Source organism: Mus pahari, chromosome 5 (genome assembly GCF_900095145.1).
Source record: "Mus pahari chromosome 5, PAHARI_EIJ_v1.1, whole genome shotgun sequence".
NCBI classification, from domain to species: Eukaryota; Metazoa; Chordata; class Mammalia; order Rodentia; family Muridae; genus Mus; species Mus pahari.
Window position 1 is genome coordinate 116,938,883 of NC_034594.1, and position 9,999 is coordinate 116,948,881.

A 9,999-nucleotide genomic window follows, 5' to 3' on the forward strand; every position below is an offset into this window, starting at 1 on the left:
ACAGTACTAGCCCCGCAGCCTGATTCATTTCTCTGTGATCCAAAACTGCCTCTCCTGCCACTTAACATATCCACCAGCATATCAAAGTTCCATCTTAATTCTTACTTCTTCAGAGCTCCTAGAAAATAGCAGAAACATTTACTTCAAAAAGCCCCAGCTTCAAACACACAGGCAGAGCACATACACACTCCATTGCTTCTCTAATTCCCACTTCTGAGTGTCTAAGTCAATTGTATGCCACTACAACAGAATTCCTAAGACTAGGCAGTTGGAAAAGAACAGAGGCTTAATTCTCATAGGTCTGGAGGCTAGAAAACCATAAGCAAGAGACTCATATTACATGAGAACCTCCATGCTGCATTATCCCACTAGAGGCAAAAGGTTGGTGTGGGGCTCATTCTTGTTCAGCAATCAATTATCATGATTACAGCATTAATTCGTTTATAAGGAAAGAGTCACAATGTCCTAATCAATTCTAAAGGGTCTCAAGTCACAACTTCATTGCACTAGGAGCTAAAAGTCTAACACATCTGATAGCAAACACTCCCCAGGAAAAAAGAGGTGAAATGATATAATTATATTATCTCAAAAATCATTTTTACTAAAAAGAGACTGACCCATGAACCTGGGAGACACGTTCAAATTACAGCAACTTTTGAGTTGAGAGCAGTATTTTATTCATTACTTAGATTTTGCTGCCTTATATCAAACTGGTAAGTGTGCATGCGTGTGTGTGTGTGTGTGTGTGTGTGTCCAATCCTATAAATAACCCCATTACCATATCAACTCCTTCTCATGGCAGAGGAAATTGAGGCTTACAGAGTCATAATCATAGTTAATGACTGGCCAGGATTGAATTTGTTACTTAGATTCCAAAGCTGATGTTATTAACATAGCTGAATCCTTGGGGAAGGTATTCAATCAACTAGCTTTTCAATACAAAGAAAACAAAAAGGTATATCTTACCATCCTTCTCTAAATATATATACATATTGATCCACAAATGGAGGAATTCTATTTGTAGATGGTTAAGGAACTATTACCTCACCTGCCAAGGTGCTCTTCCCCGTGGGGATTAGATTGAATAAAACTATCAACAGTAAGTTTTCCTCACATATGTATGAACTTTCACAGAAAAAACAGCAGTAGCCATGAACGATGGCCTTTAATTGGTTTAATTCACAGCAGCTTCAGCTGGATAGTCAAGGTGTCCCATTACAAAGGAAGAAACGAAGTCTCTTTGGCTGCAGCTTTATCTCCTCCTCAGCTCTTGTTCAATCCCATGAGTAATCAGATTTCTAAATTAAGTCCTGGACTGGACACAATAGGCCATTCTAAGTTATTTCCTTTTACAAATTGCAAATTTGGGCTTTTTTTTTTTTCAGCCATGCTTGTTCTACCTTCAACATAATACTCAGCCAGTACTTTAATAGGTCAGATACTATAGAGGAAATTTTCTCTTATTAAGAAATCTGTCTAAACTGTGGTTTTGATTACAATACAAAAAAAAAAAAAAAAAAAAGCCAACTTACACTGAACACCTGTCTTCATGCTCCTTTTTTGCCTCCACTTATTTAATGTTTCTATATCACATGCTGGCTTATATATTCTCATAGAAGGTACAGGAGGAAACAAATTTTGTTTACTTTATGAAACATATTCTGTGCAGAGAGAATAAAACAAATGAAGAGATATGTTAGGAAGCAAATTCCACACTGTGGGATGAAAGAAATGAATGATGTGATGTGATGTGATAGAATATGAGAGCACACAACAGAACAGTTGTCAGTGGGGCAGGACATGCACATGAAACATAGAAGGAGCAGACCTTACAAAGAGATGCCTTTGGGATGTGAAGAATAAATTGAATAGGAGCTAGCCATGGGTACTGCCAGGTAGCAGTATTCTAGGCATCAACTCATCCATTCCTACATGTGACCCTGTGAAATAGAAATTTGAGAGAGAAGAAGGTATATTTCACAATTAAGAACCTGAAACTAAACCACTTACCAAATAAATCCAATAATTTGTTTGTCAAAGAAAAAGCAAGCAGAAGATAAAACTGATGGCAATGAGGCCTGAAGTCATTCTCTTAGCAATTCTCCATCTTAGGTGTACCTGTTTATAAAGTCCTTTACTTCTCTATGAAGGGATTTGCATAAGAAAAAGACTCAGAAGTGATCTCACTATGACCCCTTAGAGGTATATTCAAATTTGAATCATCTTGCACATGAATTGCCTGGACCTAGTTTGAGCAACCAAAATATATCAACAACAATCATTTTAGAATATATTTCTGAAATCTTACTGTTTATTTTTAGTTCTATTGTATACATTCTAGTATAAGAAATAGCAATTATTCTAAGACTTGAAGGCAAACTCCTGCAATCAATCACATATATGTGAAAAATATTAATACCTAAAAGCATAATTGTAATCTTTATAAACATATTATTTCTCTTTTATAAATGGTTCAATATATATGTTTTACAAAAAGAAAACCAAGATAATAAATTTCGTGTATACTAGGTAAGAACAATATCAACCCACAGCTAAAATGAGCACTTGTTCAAGAGAAACCTCAAATTACATGTTCAAGCACTTTAAAAACCAGAAGAAAGATTTTTCAGAATTTCCAAACTGCTATTTATCCTCCACCTACTACCTACTAAACACAAGTACAAAGATATTAAATCTATTGCTTCATTTCTAGCAGTCAAACTACTCTGTTATTTCAAAAACAGGGTAGAGACAGAATGCATACAATAGCTTATGACTTTGTGTTGTTGGAAACATGAGAGCGAGAGAAAATGTAACAGGTGCAGTGTCTAACATATAATACAAAAGTGATAAAAGTTTGTTTGTTTGTTTGTTTTTTTCTGGAAAGAGAGTAAAGGAAAAAGAATCAAGACATTCTCTAGGACAAAGAGGCCCTTAACACCAACAAGTCAAGGTACTTGGGCTTTGACAATCCCATTCAGCTCCTGCCTGCTACTTGAATATAGAGTTTAGTCCAAACACACTAGTGGAGTTCTATTATTCTCTAAGTACTCAAAAGGCATTCTTTTCTCTATCCCCTTGATCATAAGAATTTAAACACTTCGTATTTGATAACTGCCATTTTAGTTTTCTTCAAGTGAGTAAAGGGGTACACGAACTAAGGTGTGTGGCCAGAATTTAAAGTATTCTATCATGTTAGACACGCTTTCTGAACATTCCAGTGTCAACAAAGCAAAAGCCTTTGGAATATCTTTTAGAGGTTCAGCAACTGCTCCCTCAAAATAATAGAAGGTTGTCAGTGTTATCAGGACTGGATGAGGGGATTAAATTACTTCAGAAGCTGACAAAAAGGCTCAAGTTTCTCATCCGGAAACAATATTAGGTTATAGATTTCAAGTGTTCGTGTTTTTAGGAGATCAGTGTGGTACATGGGAAATTCATGATTAAGAAATGTCTGGATTCACATCTTAATCATAATATTTGTATCTATACATTCTTGGATAGACGACTCACTTTTGTTCTTTAATTTCATTTGTAAACACAGTCTGCTAGCTCTAGGAATACCAGATAGTGTCAATAAAACACTATATCCTGTGTTAATATAATAATATTGTCTAATTCTGCCAATATTATTAAAGTCATCAGGATTTATTGTAAATATAACACTGAAATTGAGGGTGTTTTTCTCCTCATAATACTTGAAGAGCAAAGAGTTAATTCAACTGGTTTGATGTGGATTTGCTATTTTTATGAAATAAGTACTGTAGGAGAGAGGGAAAACTTACACACCACATCTAATCTCTTGTCAAGAGGATAATTGGACCTTGGAGCAAACTCAGAGTGCTTTTGGCTATGAAGAAGAATCTTATCTATTTATCATTCTTAGCAGAATCCTCATAGCTATGGAATACTTATAAAAAAAATTAACTCATCGCTGCATTTATGAGAAATCACTCTGTGGAATATGTCACCTATCTACAATCCTAGGGCCCAGTGTTATAACCTCCATCACCTGCCTCTACACCATTAGAAATATGAACATACAACAACAGAGAGGAACAATGAAAGTTGGTAAGGGATGTTAGTTAAGGGGGCTTTGGTCTAATATTAAGCCAATTTAATATATATTACAGTACTTATCTTTCTAATTTTTTTCTATTAACTGGACTTTTAAAACTTTTTTTCATGAAGACATCAACAAAAGCTCTGGAACCTTCAGCAATATCAACTTCCCAGTTTTCCTATCTATTCAAAATAATGGGTCCTGTGAAAATGTTGCATAGCTATAAACATTCATGATTTTTCAATCATGAATTCTGCCTGCTTCCTAACATACCTACATCTTCATTCTCAGAAACTCGGAGAAAAAATAGAAAAAGAAATACTTTTAGCTTTTGTCTTAATTTTCAATCTCAAACAAAACAAATTCTCTCTATTTTCTAATTTCAACAGAATGTGTTAGTGTCCTGATGACAGATTGTTACAATTATTTTAACATGTCAATGTGCACTCACACATTCCAACAGAAAACTTAATGTAAGCTAGAGCATTAATCATTGAAATAACTAAAACAGTAGACTGCCTTGCACAGTCTGATACATATTGTTTAATGTTCTAAACAGCTCATAAAGTGTCTTCTTCATTTTGCACATGAGTAAGCTAACTTCCATGGAGGTAATTGCACATCTCTAAACTCCAAGCTAAAGAATCAGAGGAACATTGTTCAAATAGAGGGAGTTAGAATGGTATCTCCAGTCAAACTATAAAGGGTGTATTATTTTACTGTATTCAAGCTAACAAGTTGGTCTGGTATATATCTGTTGGTACTAGTAGACTGAAGACCCCCCCCCCAGGTCAAAGACAGTGGCTGTGAACAAGAACACTAATGGGAATCAGAATGCAAGCATTTGAACTAGCCCTACAAACTCTGATTCCAAATAAGACACAAAATGGGGAAGTGGCACCCACAAACACAGAGTGTTGTATTGCAGGAAATGTCTACAATGGGTAAGAAGAATGTCTATCTTTTTATTAGAGAGAAAAGTCACTGTCTGTATGACACTTGGGACTGTGCATGCCTGATCTCAATTCCCAGAGATCATCTTCAACCTCCAAGATTGTTGATCCCTATAGGTAATTGGCAGTTCAGAGCAAAGGCAGTCAGTATCTAACTCTCAAGACACCCAGTGATGCAAGCAATATTCTCTCTGCATAGTATCACTTGGCTCATAATCTTTGGGTGTGGTAGTAATAAACACAATAAGCTAGGAGCAATTGTGATAAAGAAAAAGAATACACTGAATTCTTTGGTAAACTTATAGGACTACATGTGTAATTCATAAATGGAAAAATGTTTTCCTGTGTTTGGACTTCTGAAATGATGGGAATATATTGGCTTTCTAATTAAATGAAAAGTAACCCAAGAACTCTATGAAGATTTTCATGGGATCTAATTGGGAAATATGAATGCTGCGAGCTAAGCTAGAGTACTGGCTGGTAGGTCCCATAAACTTCTACTCCTACCCATGTCCACTTGAGATCATAATATAGTTTGCAGCATTTCACCCTTTCATTTCTTCCCCTTCAAGTCCTCCTATGTATTCCCCCTCCCCTTACAAATCTATGGACATTTTAAATATGTAAGTTACTCACATATATATGTATTCTTAAATACCTTAGTACAATGTGCTCAGCCCATTTGATGTGACTTATGTGTATATTTCCAGGGCTGAGCATTTGGTATTAGATCACCAGTTGTTTTCCTATTCCTCCTGTTCTTCATATTCCTTCTTCAATTGCCCCTTGACTAAATCAGCACAATCCTTAGCTACATTCACACTTTAAAAAATAGGCACCTAAAAATAATTATTAATGGAAGCTTTCTTGTTTAAAAAAAAAAAGCCCTGATTTCTCTATAGTAGACTGGCTGATCCATTGTGGAAAGATTGTCTAAACTCATTGCATTCTTCCTATCACCAGAGAAACTCTCTGATTCTTGAAGAAAGTGTCAGTAAGCCATCATTACTTTCCATATTTAATATACTCCTTGTATTTCTGTGAGCAGGAAACAAAGGAGACTCTAATCAACAAAATTTCTAAATGTGATAATATAAAATACCACTTAACAAATGTGACATCTACTTATAATTCTCTTAAAGCTGACAATATTACCTTAATTCTTGGTGTCAAATAACAAATTAGTCTATAACTCTATAAACTAACAGATCATTAAATGCTTATCACTTGCAAATTATTTCTTATTAATCTAGTCTCCAAATAGGATTTTTTAATCAACCTGTTCTCAATGGAATATTGTGGCACTTTTGTAGTTAACTTCAACCTTTCTGTTTCTAGTCTAGTTCCAGAAAATGAAAAATTCAAAGTTCTCATCAATGCCTTTAATATTCTAGAATGTTAGCAAACCATACTTCGAGCAGCTGAGCAGAGTCCACATAGGTGACCAGGAAAGCCTGACAATCATATCTCATATCTCGTGTTATCTCGTGTTAGAGCGTCAGGTTTTTTTTAGCCAATCTCTTGCTAAGTGGGTAACCATTCCCTCTCATGTTCCTGATCAGCAAGACATTAGACATAAACCATCAAACAAAAGGCAGTTAACACAGCGAGGGTTAACAGATTCTAACCAAAATTCACAGCTGGCAAGTACCAAAACTATGCAACATATAGAATCAGGAAATTGAGAAGGAATAGAAGTTACTTCCTGTAGCACATCAAAGCAAATTATTTAGTAGGGTTTTCGGGTATATTAAAACCATGTGTCAAAATCATAGACGCTTCCCAACCAGCATGTAATTAAGCAAGCACACCATGCAAACAAAGGTTACAGAAAATTATAGGCTACACTAGACATGGGTCTACTTAAACAGCTTTTGAATCAAAGCTCTGTATGTATGTTAAGGGCATAAAAATCTTGCCTTCTGCACTAGATTTTTAGATTAATAGCAACAATTTTTTAGCATAATCCATGTGCCAAAGCCATATGCTAAGTAAGCACTAAGAATATTACCTTGTTTACACCACATACCAACATATTCAAAAGAAGAAAGTAAATATAATTAGTCTCATCTCCATTTTCAGGAAATGAAGACTTGGTGATATTTAGTAAATTGTGCAGTAGTATGAATCTGATGTTACATGCAAAACCTATTTATAATAGGCTTACTTCATTCATGACTTTACAAATATGAAAATAAACTTTTGTTTTCATTTAAGAGCAACAGAACAGATTCATTTGTATCTAGGAATTACAGCTTTGCAGGGATTTTATAGAAAATTTTAAAATAACTTGAAATTTTCCTTCCTGTGTGTAAATATCAAGTATTTTTATTTACCAGGCTTTTAATACCCCAAAGATGAATTTCTCCCAAGACACACACATTTGTACATACATATATCCTCCACCTGACACACTGGAATAATGTCAACTGTGTTTACTTCAATAATTACCTTCAAACAAACACATGTAGTGATTTCATCTGAATGTCAGATCCCACATGGCACTTTCCTTGTCTGACTGAGGCCTCAAGGAAGTAAATTAATGGATCAAAACCTAGTAAATATAATCCAGCATTTGAAACATCCCAGAGAGCTAGAATTCCTAAGATTTCCCTAGAGATATTACTGTCTCCTCAAATAGTACTCATAATGAAAAATAAGTTAAATCATACAACATGACCTGCCCAGCTGAAATGATATGTAGCATATGCCTAGACCCTGGAGAAATTATTACTAAGGTCAAAATCATATACTGATTCCTATAATTGAAATAGATTTTTATACAATATATTCTGATTATGTTCCCCCAACCAGCTCTTCTTATATCCTTCCCACCTTCCCTTACCTCCCATTTGAATTCACACCTTTTTTTCCCTCTCCTTAAAAAACAGGTATCTAAAGAATAACAAGAAAATAGCATTCAATAAAACAAAAATAAACAACTGGAATAGGACAAAACAAACAAATTTAGAGAGAGAGAGAGAGAGAGAGAGAGAGAGAGAGAGAGAGAGAGAGAGAGAGAAAGGAAAAGCACAAAAAAGCCCGATATAGACACAAAGACACACATGTTCATTCACAAATAAATTCCATAAAAACACAAAACCTGAGGCCATAACATATATGCAAAAGACTCCTATAATTTTAAACAGAAAAAAGATGAAGAAGCCTTTGTTATTAATTGCATATGTATCTTGAGCATAGCAACACATTCAACTTGGGCCATAGACATGGTTAATGATGACTTTCCTAAGGTGTGGAATGGTTTCAATTCCAGCACTGAAGAAACAGAGGCAGGAGAATCTATTAAAATGTCTAGCCTAGTCTAAAGATTGAGTTCCAGGCTACTGAGGGCTATATTATGAGACCTTCTCTCAAAAAGAAACAACTTCTGGTGAGTAGGTATGTTATTCTTAGTTCACAGTTTGTACATGGAAAAGCAAAGGAAGCTGGCAGTTAGTTAGTCTACACCGTTAGATACATTCTGAAAAACACACTAAGTCATTTATCCACCTGACTATCACCACAATGATTAATTAAATCCTTTCAAAACAAAAGCCATTCAGAATGTGTTTGATGGTCCATAATTAGAAAGCCAGACAATATTCAATATTTGGTAGATCAGCAGTTCATCTACTATGCTCTAGGAACAATAATTCTAAACACTGAAAAAGACATTTGGGGCAACTATATTATAAAAATTAGCACCCATTGGTATGCTTATGAATGCATTTGTAAAGAAAGTATTATTTTAAAAGAGCCATTTACTCTTTAGCTTCCTGTACTAGGCCACTGTCTTAATCAGAGTTTTTAATCCTGCACAAACATCATGACCAAGAAGCAGTTTGAGGAGGAAAAGGTTTATTCAGCTTACGCTTCCATACTACTGTTCATCACCAAGGAAGTCAGGACTGGAACTCAAGCAGGTCAGAAAGCAGGAGCTGATGCAAAGGCCATGGAGGGATGTTCCTTACTGGCTTGCTTCCCCTGGCTTGCTCAGCCTGCTCTCCTATAGAACCAAGACTACCAGCCCAGAGAAGGCACCACCCACAAGGGACCTCCTCCCTTGATCACTAATTGAGAAAATGCCTTACAGCTTGATCTCATGGAGGTATTTCCCCAACTGAAGCTCCTTTCTCTGTGGTAACTCCAGATGTGTCAAGTTGACACAAAACTAGCCAGTACAGCCACTAATCCCTCTTCTCACGTACATTCTAACTAATACCTGCCAAGACTGAAAGGCTTAGGTGTGTCATTATAAATCTCCAAGTACTATCACCTGAAAACTCTAAATATATACTCTACTGTGAGTAATTTTTATTTACCAGAACAATTATGTCCCTGATATAATTATTTTATTGTCAATTTCTTCTAAAGACTACACAACAAGTCTATCCTATTATTTGCCCTTTGCTTACCTATTTGAGGTATTTTTGATAGCAAGAAAAGTACTCTAAAACTAAAAAACAAATCTTTCACTATAACATATATCCATTAAATAAGAATCTACATTTAATGCATGCCTGCAGTGTTAGAAGAGGAAAGGAAAATGAAGGAGTGGAGATTTAATGCACAAGAACACCAGGACATGAAAAAGAAAAACCATTCACAAGCACTAATGTGAATATTTAATGGAGCCCATTTAGCCCACTTCTTATAATCAAAGCTTAATTTTACTTTATTAATCTCTTGAATATGTCTTTTCTTTCAAAAGCCTGAATACAAAAATATACCTTAGAACTTTATTACAGCTTTGGGCTGGCAAGACAGCTCAGCAGGTAAAATCACTTGTCAGGCAAGCCTGGTGACCTGAAACTGATCTGTAAAACCTATGCCATGGTAGAAAGGGAGAATCGACTCCACTGCATTACCTCCACAAGCATGCAATGACATATGTGCTCTCTCTCTCTCTCTCTCTCTCTCTCTCTCTCTCTCTCTCTCTCTCTCTCTCCTTCACTAAATCCCTCCCTCTCTCTTACACACACA